General features: G+C 50.2%; 1 long non-coding RNA gene across 1 annotated transcript; it reads left to right on the forward strand.

The window, feature by feature from the left end:
• The first annotated feature begins 3,425 nt into the window (after window positions 1–3,425).
• LOC116476328 (uncharacterized) lies at window positions 3,426–11,390 on the forward strand. Its single transcript, XR_004250190.1, has 5 exons — window positions 3,426–3,563; window positions 7,749–8,262; window positions 8,463–8,685; window positions 9,472–10,177; window positions 10,722–11,390. It is a non-coding gene; the product is annotated as an uncharacterized LOC116476328 (long non-coding RNA).
• Window positions 11,391–18,075: the final 6,685 nt, after the last annotated feature.

An 18,075-nucleotide genomic window follows, 5' to 3' on the forward strand; every position in this document is an offset into this window, starting at 1 on the left:
GCAGACAGATGGACTTACAGATGGGCAGGTGGATGGGCAATGGATGGGTAGGTAGATGGATAGATGGATGGATAGATAGATGGATAAATGGATGGGCAGATGGATGGGCAGACAGACGGACAGAGAGATGGGCAGATGGATGGGCAGTGGATGGATAGGTGGATGGGTAGGTGGAATGGGCAGACAGATGCACACACGGATGGGCAGATGCTTAGATGGGCAGATGGATGGATGAGCAGATGGACCATTTGTTCAAAATGGTGGAGTTATATGGAAGGAGTTGGACCCAGGTACCCATGGTGCTGCTGGCTAGGTGCAGAACTGCCGACCCCCAGACTCCATACCATGAGAGAGAGAGAGATCAATGTCTATTTTGTGTAAGTCACTGGCATTTTGGGTTTTCTGTCACTGACAGTTGAATCCTAACTGATACACATCTCCATTTCTTAGGAGATGGAATTGTTCCGGATGCAATTTGGATCAGAGCAGAATCATGGCCCATCTGTGTGAGCGGAACCTGTTTTCAAACTTTATCCCCAGGGGGAGACGAGATTTGCTCGTGGGGTGTTTCCACATTGCTGTGCCCTCCTGCTCCATCCTTGTCTAGGGGGTTTATGTGGACCCCGGCCTGAGATCGCTACATGAGACAGAACCGTTGACTTTCTAGAGATTATCGAGGCTATGAATTAGCTGTGTACAGAGTAACTATGGGAGCTCTTTACTGAGTGAGGGCCTGGAAGTGTCTTTTGTGAACTGTGAGTGGTTTCTCCCTGGTGTGATGTGTCTGCACATGGCTCTGAGAGAAATGATAAGCTTAAGCCAGAGATTTTCCAGTACTGAGCTTATTTTTAGAAAGGAAGATCCAAGTTCACGACTTTCTCTGTTTGCTTTCACAAGGACTGACACAGAAAGAAAACCTTTGGAACAGGAAAAGAAGAGCCTCTTTTGACAAAGCAAAGGAGGATCACAGAGTTCCAGCCTCGGGGGCTGCGTCTGGGGGTTTCCTGGCATTAAAGGAGTTGATGGTGAATTTTCCCTCAACCATCACCGGCAATGTGAAACTCAGTGGAGTGAAAGGCTCCCTGTTCCCACAGGGTCACATTCAAGCACAATTCAAATATGAATACAGTGAAATCATGAAATCCCAGTTACTCTCAACAAGGCTTACCCACAGCATTTGTGGATTTTGTGCCAGGCACTGAGCTGGGTGCTGGGAATGCGTCTTGTCTGTGATCTGCGGAGCCTGCTGTTTAGTGGGGGAGACACAGGTTAAAGCAGCCCTTCCAATAAGTATGCAGGTGTTAACGGGGAAGGTGCAGCAGCGCTGTGTCCATCTGAGCCTCCTGTGGTCAAGGAAGGGTCAGGAGGAAATATGATTTTGGCTGAGACCTGAGAATGACCAGAATCAGCTGGATAAAGAGGGTGTGTGGGGGAGGGTGTCCCAGTGTCTATGCAAACCTGCAGGAGGAGAGACGACCCTCCAAGAGATGGAAACAAGGTCAGCTAAAGCAGCGGAGCGAATGGTGAGACGGACTTGGTGAGCTGAATCACATCCACTCAGGTCACAGGGCCTGAGCCACCCAAGGGTTGGGCTTTGTCAGGGATGTCTGGGAGAGTTTTAAGCAGAGCCTGACCTGTTCACTTTCCCATACCTGGCACCTCCCTCCGGAATCTGTGTGGCTGATGAACTGGAAACATGACATCGGCAAGGGGAGCCCTTGGGCCTGGGGAGGGTCACCCAGAGAAGCTTCCCATGGCGTCCGGAGTGGGGCAGGTGCTGGTGGAGCAGACGGGCAGGGATCAGCTCAGCGGGCCTGGGGAAGCATTCCACGTGTAATTAGAAACTAGAGCACAGTCATTCTTCATTTCAGTTCCTGGTCTGAAAAGGAGATATTTGGAAAATCAGTAAGTATCTTTTTAATTTCTCAGGAATTGGGCCTAATTTAAATGAGAAGTGTCCCAGCGAGAAAACCAAGGGGTCTTGCCACCTCTCAGGGTTTCCCCAATATCTGCAGACCCAGATTACAAACAGCAGCCCCTCAGCTTGCAGCCTGCCGCTTTCCTCCTGTAGAAATGGGAGCATGCAACATGTCTCCCTTTAAGTAGCGGAGGAGTCAGCCACCATCACCCATGTTCAACAGCCTCAAAGGCAGCCAGAGGAGGGGAGCCTCATGGTGCAAAAGCGGAAGGTGCCAGGTGCGTCCTATGGAGGCTGCTGGCTGGGGAAGATGGAAGCAGTGAACTGGAATCAGGGCACCCTGCAGGGTGGGGTGCACACTTGGCTTTCGCTGGTTGGTCCTGAGTTGGAAGCAGGGACAAAACCTAGGCAGCTGTCAGCTATTCATCAAGTCTCGGCCGTCTTGGGTCAGTCGTCACAGGGGTTCCCGCTTGGCATCCCGGGCTGCGGGTCGGAGTTCCGTCTTTGCGCACGGCGCTGTGTCCGTTTCCGGGCTGCGGGTCAGAGTTCCGTCTTTGCACATGGCGCTGTTGTCTGTGTTCAGTTTCCCCCTCCCTCAAGTGACGCTGCAGGGGGTCTCGAATACATGCCTGCATGTCAACACCCTCACTCTCACTTCCAAGCACCCCTCCACCAGAGCCTCCTGTTGGGGTGCACACTGGCAGCACGGATGGGCCTTGGCTGTCTGAGCAGGGGTAGGCTGGCACAGACCCTGCCAGCCTAAGACATGGGGCAGGAATTCCAGGTCCGGGTGTTGGCTTGGCCTAGAGAGTGGGCATGGGGCTGGGCAGGTGGTCAGTCCCTCTGCCCTGGGAAGCCTGTGCCCCATGGAGAGGGCAGCAGCCAGAGGGCTCCAGGTTGGGCCCCCACAGTGCAGCACCCAGGCCAGGCCTTCAGTGTGGCGACGTAACCATGGGGGTTTCAGGAGGTCACCAAGTCCCTGCTTGTACTGGGTCCCGGGTCTCCCACTGTCAAATGAGGCCTGGGCAGGTGGCTGTCATTGCTTGGCTTCTACTGAGGAGACCCTGTGTGGAACCCCAGTGTATACACACGTTAAAAGGGGGCAGTTCTGCAGGAAGCCTGGCTCTCCCCCAGCAGCCATGGCCACTTGCTCCCAAGGTAACTTCCTGAGGCGTATGTGAGGTTTTGTGGAAGACAAAAACCAAACACAAATCCACCATATACGTGTGTGGTTACAGCATTGATACATCCGTTCTCAGGCCAGGTTCCCATTCCTCGGATTCCATGTTTCTTCAAAAAGTAGGTCCAAAACATGTTCTGCTGAAGAACCGTGGCCTTTGGGTGATATTCCATAGAGCCTGCTCAAAAACAGGGCCCGGGCTAATTCACTTCCTCGGACTCTGGAGTCAGCATTCTAATTATGGAGTCAGCATTCTAATTATTCTAATTATGGTGAGACCTTCCTCTCCTCTCGGGCCTTCGCCCTTCACCCACCAAGCCCTGGTCATTCCTCTTCAACCCCAGCATCCCCCCCCCAGGTTCCTGCACAGGCCTCGGCTTCCAGGAACTCTGCCTTGGAGTGTGGTTGGCTCCGTGACCAGCAAGCAGGAGGCCATGGCCGTCCCACCCTTGGGGCTCTCACATGGTGAGTGGCTTGGAGGACGCCCTCCATGTGGAGCTCAGGGCCACCACCCCGACGGGGCCTGCAAGGGCTTGTGCCTATCACTCATGCCTTCCCGGCTACCTCGGCCCGGTGAGAGTTGAGCACTGAGCCAAGTGCTCACAGCTAGGTCCCAGGATCCAGCTCCGCGAGGTTGCCCAGTGCAGAGCAGAGGGCAGAGAGCAGAGGGCAGAGGGCAGAGGGCAGAGGGCAGAGGCAGCCTGGGTGGCCCAGCCACTGCCCCAACCTGAGGTCTCCCAGCAGCACCAGGTCTGGAAAATGCGAATCCCAAGAAACATAAAAGAAACCCTGAGGATCACAAAGAAAGCTGCGCTCTGGAGAAACAAATACATAAACAAAAATAAAAAGGAGAAGAAGAGCAAGTTCGGCTTAGGTAAGGAGATGAAGGAAAAAATATTTTATTTATGATCAAACATACAGGTTCCTCTGAGAATGTGTGACACAGGCACATGTGCATCAGTTCTCATCAAGAAACAATTCTCTCTCTCTCCCTCTCTCTGCCCAGCCTTCCTCTCCATTCTCTCTCTCTCCCTCTCTCTGCCCAGCCTTCCTCTCCATCCCAACCAGAAACAGTGCACAGCAGCAAACAATGGCACTAATGAAAGAAATCAAACTCTTTAAAGATTCCACAAAATACTCACTCTGTCCCCGACCCCACCTCCTATACCAGTTTTGCTGTGAATAATTAATGCTTTGAGTAGATTTTTAACCTTCTGAATCTGAGCCCTTGACCTGAGCCTTTGGAAATGAAGATGAACATGTAACCACTGTCCTGGAGACGGTCCCTTTTCTGTAGCTGAAGGCGAGGTTCCTGGAAGCACGAGGCCCTCGTTTCACCCTCAGTGGGAAGGGGGATTCCTGGAAGCACAGGGCCCTCATGGGGAAGGGTGGGCACCTGCGGCGCCATCGGAGGTTTTCTTTTTCGTTCTCGCTCATATGAACACAACACAGGCACCTTTTCAGTGTTTGTAAACTACCGTTTCTATTCCGACCATACATACGAATGCTTCCATTACTGGGATGGTCCCGTCTATTCCGACCACACATGCGAACGCTTCTATTACTGGGGTCCCGTCTATTCCGAATGTACATGCAAACGCTTCCATTACAGGGATGGTCCTGTCTCAGCTGAGCTTCACTTTGGGCAAAAGCTGACATTCCCTGGCTTTGTAAGATGGTGAGAAAGACATAGTTAATCCCAGGGTTGGATGAATTTATGAAAAAAGAAGTGAGTGGGGGTGGTCTTAATAGATTCTACAACTTTCTGCATAGTGAGACAGATTTGCTTATTATTTTTCTGATTTTGAGGAAAAGATTAGTTCTTAAAGGAAGGGATGGTATTTTTTATATTAAAGAGGCCGAAACGCTACAGCTTTATACACACACACCCCCAGCAAGTCAGTACGAATGCTTTACCCCTTCAGCGTAAATTCCATTTCCCCGCGTAGCTCTCCAAAGATTCTCAAGGAGCCTGCGTCCGGCTCAGGGACGCCAAGTGCAGCAGCCGACGCTGCAGATGCACTCGCAGCTGAAGGGCTCACAGGGCCAGGGGTGCCCGCCTTATCAGGACAGCACCTGAGTTTTGGGGGGATGATACCCTCCATGTAGAAACCAGGCAGTGCCAATATTCCGTGGTTCCTCAATTATTTACCCCCTCCCCTCTGGGCCATCCCCAAAAGCGGACGGATCCATGCGGCCCCATCCCCACTCTTGCCCCTGTACGACTGCTCACTGTTTAAGGCCCCTTAGTGTGGGCCCAGTTCACAATTTCACAGATGAGCTTTGGCCTTAGTACACAGGATGCTCTCCACAGGCCTGGCTGTGTGTGCTGTTACCGAAATGGAAATAACAGCTTATGGGCTGAAGTTAGTTTACACTACTTGAAAAATTCAGTCAAGCTTGGAAACAAAACCTTGTCTGTTAACACGTACACACCAAGTTCAAACAGTACTGGCTCCAGCGCTGAGTAAACTCAGAGCCCTTCAAAGCTGCAAGGCTTTCAGCAAAAGTACATGGCTCAGAAAAAAAGAAACCTGAATCCAATTCACACAAAAACGCGAAAGCCCCGGGGCAGCTGGCTGTCGGACTAACCTGCACCCAAAGTTTCTGGATAGAGCAGCCATCTTTGGGATGTTCTAACCTGCACCCGAAATTTCTGGATAGAGCAGCCGTCTTTGGGATGTTCAAAGCAACTTTCAGGAATTTTCAATCATCAGAAGCAACCCCCAAAGTGGCTATTATCAAATCATTTAAAAAAAATACACAGTTGGGAGTGAACTGAATTTTTATTACTCTTTTCATGAACCGAATCTAATCTGCCACAAAGCATTATTCTATTTAAAACATACTGTATATTTGAGAGGTAGGAAAAACAGTTTATCAAAGACGTAATCCAATATTCGCTTAAGCAGCTGAATACAACTTGTAGCCTTGAATGACCACTGAGTGATTTTCCTACAACCAAGGCAGTGTGGGAGGGTTGGGGCAAGAAGGTGGATTTCTTTTGAATCTGAGAAGCTGTGTGGATTGAGGACATCACACCTCAGCTCTCAGATGCCCAGAATCACAGGAACACACCACCTGATTCCTCCTTATTCGTGTGGCAGCTACGACCGCTCCAGACATGCACAGCACAAGCACTACACTTAATGTTTCCATTGTTATCTGTAAACCATAAAAGCAGAAATGCAACCTGCACGTCATGGGCTTACACTCCCACGCTCCCCAAGCCTGTACCTCAAATACAGCCGCGAATCCAACCTTCAGCCAGAAACACGGAGGTGGAGGAGGGTGAGCCCCATTTCATAGAGGAGAAAATGTAGGCTCAAAGGGTGACAGAGAACTGAATCCACAACTGGATGTCTCCAAAGTCTGTGTTAATTTTTAATAGACCATGTTGCTTCCCAATTAAATCAGAATTACTTCTAGGGAGTTGGTAATTCTCATGTCCGTGCATCAGAGTTGCTCATGTTGCATTGCTATAGTGACACACCCAAGGGAGGCACAGGGAAAGCAGCGCATATGCATTGGGTGTGTGTAAATTTGCACTCCAGTCTATCTGCGAAAAAGCCTCCTGTAAGATCCGCACACAATTGTGTCCTAAGCCCTGGGCAGTGTGTGAGGTGTAATTGATGCTGTCAAATATTTTTGATAAGGTATTCAGAGTGAGACATTCCACACAGAAAGTGCTGTTACTTTATATTAAGAGTCTATAATTCACAGACTGGAGAGATGTTGCTTAGGAGCCGAACATTCTGTTGAATTTAAGAGTCTTTGGGAAAGTTATTAATTTGTGAAATGCAGTGCTATTCTGAAAAGCACAGTTCCAGTTATATATACCGAATTATGCCAATTCTCTATTTTTCACTGATGAATGAGGTGCGAATGATTGAAATGAGAATAACTTTTATTAGAGTTGTCGCTATTACAACTTAGTTTTGAAGTAAAGGGCTGATGCTAGAAAGCCTGAGCTCTGTTTCTCACCCATCGCTGGCTCATAAAGACTATCTTAGTGTTTCATTTGCTCAGTGGGGGATTTCCTGCACTGTTTACATAACACTGTGCGTTTATGACGAGCTCTGTAATTATTTTTAGCCACCTTAATGGCTCTCAGAGGAGAGCAAAATCCTGGTGTCCATGGGACAGATGGAGGGTGAGGGCCAGGGAGGTCAGTGGCTCTCGTGCTACCACTTCTCTGCAAGCTCAGGAAATTAGTTCCAGGGCTGGACTGCATCCAGGGATCCACGTCAGCTCTCTGGGCACTGCCCTCATGCCGGTGTTGCCTTGCAAAGGGAGGTTGTGAGGGCTTTGATAATGCCAGAGGGATGGCTGCTCTGTTAGAGCAATAAAGGCCTGAGGCATAATTGTGGAAAGGGAGCTTTTCAACCCTCGCTGCCAGCTTTGGCTTCGGCAGAGCCACCTGATGCCAAGGAAGAGGGAATTCAGGATTCCCCCCACCCCACCGTGCCAAGTCACTGTGGACAGAGTCTCACTCTGTCCCCCAGGCTGGAGTGCAGTGGCGTGATCTTGGCTCACTGCAAGCTCCACCTCCCGGGTTCACGCCATTCTCCTGCCTCAGCCTCCCGAGCAGCTGGGACAAGAGGCGCCCGCCACCACGCCCAGCATTTTTTTATTTTTTTTATTTTTTAGTAGAGATGGGGTTTCACTGTGTTACCCAGGGTGGTCTTGATCTCACGACCTTGTGATCCGCCCGCCTCAGCCTCCCAAAGTGCTGGGATTACAGGCGTGAGCCACCGCGCCTGGCCGAGAAGTCAAGTCTTTCAGAACATACCTAAAGAAGATAGCATCCGTGGTGCAGGGAGCACGTGCCTCACCAGGCATCACCATACCCACCACAGCTCCTTGTGTGTGGATGCCTTTGCCACCCAGGACAGTCATACGAGGAAGCCACTGGGGTCAGTCCCGTGCACAAACGGCGTGTCAAGAAATTAAATGACTTCCTCAAGGCCCCACAACTACCTTCAGCAAAGCTGAGATTCCCAGCCTTCTCTCTGCTCCCTGAGACTGACTCTGAATTGCTTTTCTGCTAGGGATGAAAACAAGAACAGAAACAGTGGAAACTAATCACGGTTTTTAAAGTTTTACATAACCACTTAATTATAATATGCCTGCCCCAAAAGCACTCCTAATGTCCTAACATACGGTAACTTATTTGTTTAATTTTCTAAGTATTTTCAGGGACGGGCGGAGGGAGAGCATCAGGATAAAGAGCCAATGCATGTGGGGCTTCATACCCAGGGGATGGGTTGATCTGTGCAGGAAAATAATAATAATAAGAAGAAGAAGTATGCATGGAAACATGGAGCTCTTTCTGTACTTCATAGTCTTTTTTTCCCCCCCCAGTACTTGTGATTTTTCTTTAAATCTCAAATATTATCATCATGGAAGAAATATTCAGTCCATCAAGCTTGCCTGTCAGGAGCATTTGCACCCTACAGACCAGCCAGGGAGGCAGAGTGCGGCCTGGGTCTGTGGGTTAGGAGGCCTCGAATGCCGTCCCAGTGCGGGTGAAATGTGCTGTGTTCCTTTACACTGTCCCCTGTGGGCCCGGTTTCCCTATGAGAAGGTGAGGACTTGGCTCAGCTCCTTAAGTGCTGTTCAGCTTCAGGTTAGAACTCTATTAAATAACAATCTGACACCTTCAGATTCCTCCTCTACCCTCCATGAAATCAGTGCTAGCACCTTGTGCATTTCATTTTAGCTGCAATTTTTTTTTTTTTTTTTTTTTTTGAGACAGAGTCTCACTCTGTTGCCCAGGCTAGAGTGCTGGAGTGCAGTGGCATGATCTCAGCTCACTGCAGCCTCCGCCTCCCAGTTTCAAGCGATTTTCCTGCCTCACCCTCCCGAGTAGCAGAGATTACAGGCACTCGCCACCACACTTAGCTAATTTTTGTATTTATAGTAGAGATGGGATTTCACCGTGTTGGCCAGGCTGGTCTGGAACTGACCTCAAGTGATCCGCCCACCTTGGCCTCCCGAAGTGCTGGAATTACAGGCGTGAGCCACCGCACCCGGCCTTGGCTGATACCTTAATGTTCGTATCGTACTTTTTCCCAGAGCCTGTCGTGCCCTGCACAGCTCCCTGACCAACTCAGGTCGGATCAGGGAGGTCGTTTGATCCTGTGTACACCGCAGCTGACCGCGTGTGCAGCAGGACCCTCGGCATGCTCTCGGGGGCTGCTGTCCGGGAAACACAGGAAAGCTGTCGGCTGTGGTGGAGGCTTCAGGCTTGGGTCCTGGGGGGCGGCGCCTCCGGTTCTCCCTCTGGGTGCCCGCGGGAATCCCGGCACTGCCTGTAAAGCCCCAGCCCTCCCCTCACTTGGCTTAAACCGCTGGGCGTTTCCTTCCACAGGTTAGAGAGCCCCAAACAAAACACGCATTGAAACCTGCCTCCAGGCGCTCTCGGGCCTGCACGGGGCTGACCGGCACCCCTGGAGCCTGTCCACCTCCGGAAGGGCAGTTGCACGGCTCTGAGCACCGACCGAAACCCCTCGACCTGGAGAGGCCGCCTGCGTGGGGCCGACGTTGCACAGGCTGACCTTGCAGGGCGGTGGGTGGGGGATGCAGGGCAGGGGGCACGGCCGGGGCGCTCCTCCGGTGCTGGTGTGTCTATTTCATGTTGTCCACCCTGTCATCCACCGATTGTTCTTCGGGTCCGTTGGTAATAATATCTCCCGCGTGGATGGACTCTTCCCAGAGCCTCATGGGTGCTGAATGAAACCCAGGGAATGGCCTTCACCGGACACTTTGTTTTGTTTTTTCTGCTTATGAAAGGCAGGGCCCAGATAGTTTCATTTTCACAGGGACATCTGTAAACACGCACTTTGATTTACACTGGAAAGAGCCAATGGTTCTCATTTACAGAGGGTCAAGCTCCAGGAGGGACGCAAGGGGACGCTTTGGAAAATAAAGTTCCTCCTTTTACTCCTGTGGGTCTGATGTGCTCTGTGAAGTTCGAACATTGTATCGACCGTCTCAGCTCTCAGGACAGCATGTGACACCTTCCATCACTGGGAGCAAACTCCTCTGTGCAGGAGCACCTGATTCTGCCAGGGCAGGTCAGGAGGTGACACTCCGCAGAGGTAGGTGATATCCCCCGGAGGCAGGTGATACGGAGCTCTGGGGAGACCACCAGGGTGGGAGGGGAGAGCGCCAGGAACGGCTGCTGTGTCGAAGCTGCTCCCATGCGCCCCTTAAGGGAGACGTCCACAGAAGGAGAAGAGTGGGATCCCTTGACCACAGAGGCTGCCTTGGGCCATGTTCCTTCTGGACATACAAATGTCCCATGAGCTGAGCCATGTGTATCCTACGACACCCCAGATATCCCACTAAGCAGAGTCCCTGTGGGACAGCAAGTGAGGCTGAGGATGAACAAGCTTTGAAGCCTTTTTGAAAAACTACTAGCTCTCAAAACACAAAGTGCATTCGAACAAGAAGTTAATTTGTTATAACTTTTATGTTATAAAAGTAGATTTTTTTATGTAAGAAAAGGTAAGAATAAACTTAAATTATCCTATAATTGTGGATATTTACTTGGGCTCAGACACTGAAAAGAAAATCAGAATTTCCTCTTTAAATTCTCTTTTTCCCATGTTCTTCCAGGAAATTCACTCTCAGGAGTGTGTTCCACTCAGGCGGACTTGGCCTGCGCTGTGAGTCAATTTGAAGAGGGTGTGTTGGCTTCGGCTGGTTGACCTTCAGAAGTCTGAGAAGGCCAATGTCCCACTGAATAAACTACAGATGAAAGAGACTCATGGGTCCCCAGAAGGAGGCATATGGCTGCTCTTGGGATCTTGACTTTTGAAATATTTGTTTAAAGCAAACACTTGGAGTGGCCGTGGAAAGCCTCCCATTTCCTCCGGACCCTCAGCCTCTCCCTCGCAGGGCACCAGGGTCTCTCCCTCAGGGATAATGAGGCGGGAGAGGCTTTTGTTTATTCTTCAGGAGTCTCTGAGAGTTCACAGTCATGTTAAAAATTAACCTGGGGCCAGGCGCAGTGGCTCATGCCTGTAATCTCAGCACTCTGGGAGGCCGAGGCACAGGCGGATCACCTGAGGTCAGGAGTTCAAGACCAGCCTGGCCAACATGGATAAACCCCATCTCTACTAAAAATACAAAAATTAGTTGGGCGTGGTGGTGGGTGCCTGTAGTCCCAGCTACTCAGGAAGCTGAGGCAGGAGAATCGCTTGAACCTGGGAAGCAGAGGTTGCAGCGAACCGAGGTTGTGCCACACTGCATTCCAGCCTGGGCAATGGAGTGAGACTCTGTTTCCAAAAAAAAAAAAAAAAAAATTAAAAAGAAGAAAAAGGAGGCTTGGCATGGTGGCTCACACCTGTAATCCCAGCACTTTGGGAGGCCGAGGCAGGCTGATCACCTGAGGTCAGGAGTTCAAGACCAGCCTGGCCAACATGGTGAAACCCGGTCTCTACTAAACATACAAAAAATTAGCCGGGCGTGGTGGCAGGCTCCTGTAATCCCAGCTATTCGGGAGGCTGAGGCAGGAGAATTGCTTGAACTCGGGAGGCAGAGGTTGCGGTGAGCCAAGATCGCGCCACTGCACTCCAGCCTGGGCGACAGAGTGAGACTGTGTCTCAAAAACAACAACAACAACAACAAAATTAGCCTGGGCTCAGACCAGCTGTGGGCTCTCCTGGGCTCTCCTCAGAGTCCTCGGTCACACCGGCTGACATTTTGCCTGGTCCTGGCCCCCAGGCCTATAGGGACTCAACCTGCAGGAAGGGAGGGCCTCAACCTGCAGGAAGGGAGGGCCTCAACCTGCAGGAAGGGAGGGCCTCCTGATTCCCGACTCCAGGGTCTGGAATCACCAGACTGGGGCAAATTCATCTTCTGCCGCTGAAACGTACCAGCATCTTAAAGCCCAAAGTGCCCCTTTCTCTGTATTTGCAAATACAAGTTTATTATTTTCTAGAAAGAGACTCCTTACAATGAACAAAGTGTAAAGCAGTGTCAATATTTTACTAGGCCTGAGCCTCACGCGGGTGATGCCTGCATTTCCAGCTCAGCTCTGCACTTGAGCTGTAAATAAGCGTTCCTTGAGATGTAAAAGGAAAAGGAAAACCGTCCGACAAATGTGTTTGGTGGATTATGACACCATGACGCGTGGCCTCGGGTTCCTCACTTTGAAAAGTATCCTTCAAGTAGCACAGAGCGGGCGGTTTGTCTCACGCTGGAGAAGGAATTCAGACGCAAAGCCCCTCCAGCCTCAGAGGGGAGGCGCACCAGGCTCCCGGGTTCTCTCCGTGAAGGAAATTGACGAAGCCTTCCCGAAGGCTGATTTCTAACTGCCTAATGCTTCCAACGAGGTGGAGCTGTGGGCGCAGTCTCCCCTGAAAAGCTGAAGACACGCGCGGAGAGTGGGCACTGGACACTGGTTTCCAGCCGCATAGCCGGGTGCCTTCAGAGGCCGCGCCCCCCACTCAGGGCTCGGCTGGCAGCAGGAGCCGGCGTGGGACGGCACAGGCGCCCGTCCTGGGGATTGGGACGGGCGGGATAGAGCCTCAAGTCTGTCTGCGGCCTGATGCCTTTCTGTGGGCTGCTGCAGATGATCACTGCCAGGTGGAAAAGAAAGCCCAACACGAGCTCTGGCTTTTCTGCGTCTCTTATTCCCAAACTGATGTATATTTAGCTTCAGAATAGCTGAATCTCCTCCTCCGCCCCCCAACCCCCATCTCCTTGTTAGAAACAATCTGTGGGACCTGAACATCTTCCCGGGGTCTAAGACCAGGCTCTCTGCTGAGCCACACTTTGCGAACAGTGCTGTAATTAAATACACGTGTATTTTTAAATAACAAAATATATTTAAAAACATATTTTTCCTACCTGTTCCCTTCTAATATTTCTCTTTAGATGTGAACATAATCAAATGTAAACTTGTGTTTTACTTCATTTTTATTATCCAAGTGTTTTTTACTTTGTGATTCTTTAAGTTCCTTAGATTTATAATTATAAAGTTGTTAAATTTTCCGTTACATTTATAAACTATATTTATCTGGTTTGGATATTAAATATTAATACAGAGAAGCCAACTAACTTTCTTAAGAAGAGGTGTTGGGGCCCCTTCAACTGTTAAAGTGAGAAAAAAAACTGTAATAAGCAATATATTCCCCAACATTTTTAAAGTCATTAATTTAATTATGCAGACACTTCAGGTTCGTGCCGGCTCCCACCTGAACCGGCGCCCCTCACCCGCAGCCCACCTGTCCTCAGCTCTTTCCCTCCCCAGTCTCCAGGATTTTAAGTTGTAAATTACTTGAAACGTGTGCATTCACCACCAAGAGAAAACACAAATGTTGCTCCTCACTTAGAATACTGTAAAGGAGGGGAAAAAATTCTGAAATCATGAAGGATAACTGAAAAAAATGTGATGAAACAGGCCCCAGAATGCATAACGCTTTCCAAAGTACACCACTGGCTTCTGGCCACATGACTCTCCCCATAGCGGTCGCAGAACTGTGGGGCCGACTTTGTTTTCCTGCATGTTGTCTATTTTGACTTACTCACAGCTGTTGGTGGCACATGCAGACGGTCGGAGAAGAGGCCTCCGTTCCTTCCTCGCCTCCTAACCACCGACGCCCTGACAGCTCCGCTTCCAGCTCATGAAAGGGTCAGGCGTTGGGACTTGTTTTTGGAAACCATATAGCATTTTCCACCTCAACTGATTCGTTTTAAATCTACATGACAGGCCATGTAAAAAGGCTCCTCGTACTCCGGGCAGTCCCTGCCCCTGTGTGCCGAGCCCTGACATGCTGGTTGGATGAGAGGATTGCTAAACATATGTACCAAAGTGCTGTGGAATGGAAGGCACTTGAAGACACCATGCAGGAAAACTGTCTTTCTCTCCAAACACCGATTGATTAGGGGATTAGGGATGGGCCCATCTGAGCCAGATAAGGAGCTGGAGGTGCCTGGCCCACCCCCCAGGACGAGCGACTGTCCTCCTGGGAGGCGCTGGACTGACCCCTGGCTCGCATCCTTCCTCCAATTCTCCCGCTGTTTTAAATCCCAAAGCTTTCCTGCACCTTTACACTGTGTTTTATGCTTTGTTACCTTCTCAGCCCCTTTTTCCTGAAGGCAGAGAACAGTGATTCTGGAAGAATCCTCCCTTCCTAACACGAAGACCCCCTGGGCATCAGCAGACCAGGCTAGAGATGTCAGCAGGTGGCCGTCTCGACTCAGGGATAGGAGCTTCAGGCTCCATGTTATGGGAGGGGCTCTGGCTGCGACTGTCCCATGTGGATCATGAAGGATGTTGACCCAAGAGAATGCTGGACACGGCAAGGAACATGCGGGCACATCAGGAAACGCTGCGGCCTCCCCCGCAACATCACACACCAGAGCCTCTGTGGGACCCCTGGTCGGTGCATCCCGGCACTCCGCTCCCACCTGCTCTCTGTGGCTTGAGAGGAGACGGAGATCAGAAGAGCAAGGCTGTTTCCCAAATGCCCCAATCTAAAGGCAAAAGCGTGCGGGCTGGTGGATGCGGATGCGTGAAAACCCGACAATGGGATGGCTACATCTGGAATTCATTCTTCACTCTCCTTCCCCCCCTTCTTTCCATTGTCCTGGAATAGACGCGACCTAAGTGGATTCAAATCCGTACTAGGATTTAACATTCTCCATGGATCAGAAGTGATGGTTTGATGGAGGAGACCTGATGGGGTTAGGAGTTGCACATTAAAGATGTTTTGTGTCTGGAGACTGACCCACTGTCAGCAAACTTTGGAAGGTCACTATGAGTGGGGGACAGGTGAGACGGAGAGGCTGGAAGCCTCACCAGTGGAGAAGGGTCTCTGTAGGGGATTGGCTCTGCCATGGCACCTGACACCCTTGCGGGAACCCACACCGGCCACAGGTCAGGCTTGCCGTTGTCTGGCTGGTCTTAGCAAGTGGCCTGTGACCCTTGGAGACTGTGGGAGGAGTAGCCTCCTGCTTTTAATGAGGGTGGGAGTCTCCACCTCACCCCGCAGGGGACAGCTGCAGGCTTCCAATCTGCTGCTGGAGAATGGGGGGACTTCCCGACAGCAGAGCCTCTGGCTGCTCATGCAGTCATGGGGTAACCGAGTACCCCCCTTTTTCTAAGAGGTGGTTTATTAGTTTTTCCCTCTCTCTCTTCTTTTCTTTGGTTGCTCACTTCCTACTAAGCTCTTCAGAAATGCAAATCTAGCCTTTCACCTCCTCCTTACCAGACATTCCCCGCGGGCAAGTTCTTCTAACCCTGTGTGCCCAGGCAGCTGTCTCCGGATCTGCAGAGGAAAGCATAGACTCCAGCGAGCTGCCCCGGACCTTCCTCCACCAGGAGTGCATCGCAAAAGCATGCCCCTTTGGCCACCTTTACAACTGATTTCTGCCCAAGGCGCCAGGAAGGTGCCACCTCAGATGTCTGGTAGATAAGGCACCAGGCTAGCAGAGGGCCCCTGCCCTTACCTTAAAAAAGAGTTCACTTTCTGCTGCAAAGGTGAAGCAGCACATTTAAAGGCAGGACGTCTTGTGCCCCTTCCCCAAGTTACAGCTTCAGAATAAACTCACTGTCTTTGTATCAGAACTCACTCTTGTTGAGGGAACTCTGCACGTGGTGAGCAACCCACCTGGTTTTTGGTTACTGTGAGTGGGGGGCTCTGGTTCAGTGCCATCTTGTGGGACCAGAGACACAGAGCTTGCAGCATACCGTCTTGCTTGTGCGCGGGGTGTGCAATAAATGTTAAAACCACAGGTGCTCTCGTGTCCAGGCCAGGCACATCTCTGGAAGTGTGTGCACCCAGCCTAGCAGCTGCTGCTCCTGCGGGACCCTCAACCACTTGACAGGTCCAATTCTCTAGACATGGACCCTCAACCACTTGAGAATGCCAATTCTCCAGAAACAGACCTTCAGATTCAATGGAATCCCTCCAAAAATCCACAAGTGATATTTTTTGGAGGGGGCAGGGAGAGGGACACACGTTTTAAAATTGACATGGTGACTCCAATATTTTAAGGTGTATGTTGAAATGTACAGGGCCAGTTACAGACAATAAATGATCTTAGATCACAAGGTTGGAAGTCAGACTCTTCCATGATAGGCTAGAAGACAGACAAACAGATCCGAGGCAGGGAACCAGAGCTCCAGAAACAGACCCCCCACATCCCCTAATATATGACAAAGTGGTCACTGCAACAGATTGAGGAAAAGATAGTTTCAAAAACACTAGGGCTGGATCAATTGTGTATTTTTAGGGGAAAAATAAATATTTTCTTTTGCCTCAAACCACCATTCCGAAAGTTGATTTCATGTAGATTGAAGATGTAAATGTGGAGGGTAAAACACTAAAGAATCAGGAAGAAAACACAGACCTGTCTTCAAGAAGATGGGCAGACAAAGATTTTTAAAAATTATTTTTTATTTTAAGTTCTAGGGTACATGTGCTGAATGTGCATGTTCGTTACATAGGTAAACATGTGCCATGGTGGTTTAATGCACCTATCAGCCCATCACCTAGATATTAAGCCCAGCATCCATTAGCTATTTTTCCTGCTGCTCTCCCTCCCGCTGTCCCCTCTGACAGGCCTCAGTGTGTGTTGTTCCCCTTCCTGTGTCCATGTGTTCTCATCGTTCAGCTCCTACTTAATAAGTGAGAACATGTGGTGTTTGGTTTTCTGTTCCTGTGTTAGTTTGCTGAGGATAGTGGCTTCCAGCTCCAACCATGTCCCTGCCAAGGACATGATCTGGTCCCTTTTTATGGCTGCATAGTATTCCATGGTGTATATGTACCACATGTTCTTTATCCAGTCTATCATTGATGGGCTTTTGGGTTGGTTCCACGTCTTTGCTAGTGTGAATAGTGCTGCAGTGAACATATATTTGCATGTATCTTTATAATAGAATGATGTATATTCCTTTGGGTATATACCTAGTAATGGGATTGCTGGGTCAAACGGTATTTCTGGTTCTAGGTCTCTGAAGAATTGTCACACTGTCTTCCACAATGGTTGAACTAATTGACATTCCTACCAACAGTGTGAAAGTATTCAGCAAAGATTTTTTAAATGGGACAAAGAAATCACTAATCATAAATAAGTTTTAAAAAAGGAACTTTATGAAAAATTAATAATTTTTGTTCATCAAAATATACTATTAGGAGAGGCAAAGGCAAGCTCCACATGGTGAAGGCAACTTGCAATCCGTGCATTCAACAAACACCCACACACCAAGAATGCAACAAGATGTCCCCCAAACCGGTAAGAAGACGAACCAAAAGAACATCTCAGCAGAGAACTTGAGCAGAAACAGCACGAGAGAGGCTGTCCACACGGCCTGCAAATACATGAAAAGGAGCTCAACGTTAGCAGTCATTAGGGAAATGCCGATCAACAGAACTGTGCGTGGCCGACGGGAGTGTCCAGTCCTTGGCCGAGAAGGGCAGGGCTTAGGCTGGGGAAGATCAATGGAAAGTTGAGGGCAGCAGCCAGGACTGGGGGTGGGGAGAGAGGGGAGTCCCTCCAGAAGGACCTACAGGGCCCACGCACTTCTTCTGTGGGATGACAAGGTGCTGGATGCCTGGTCTCCTGCCACACTTGAAGCCATTTATAGTGGTAGAGTCACGATGTTTATGCGTAGCTTATTTGGTTAAAACTCATTAAACAAAGGCAAAACCAGTGAATGAGAGGGAGGAAACGTGGGCTGTGAAAATGACACAGTTTTCAAGGAGTTTGCCTGGGGATAGAAGAGAGACGGTGGGAGGTGGAGCTGATGCAGAAGGTTTCAAGGACAGTGAGGGAGACCCCAACCCTGAAGATGGTGACAGAGACCCCAGCCCCAGGGACAGTGAGAAGGACCCAAGCTCCAGGAGGGCGAGGGAGCCCCCAGCCCCTCTGGTGACTGTGATGCAGGAAAGGAGAGCTGGGTCTCCCAGGAGGGCCTGGGGTGAGGGTCCTCGGGATGTGCTGGGCTCTCAGGAAGCAC

The sequence above is a fragment of the Hylobates moloch genome, unplaced genomic scaffold, assembly GCF_009828535.3.
Source record: "Hylobates moloch isolate HMO894 unplaced genomic scaffold, HMol_V3 SCAFFOLD_2, whole genome shotgun sequence".
Lineage (NCBI taxonomy): Eukaryota > Metazoa > Chordata > Mammalia > Primates > Hylobatidae > Hylobates > Hylobates moloch.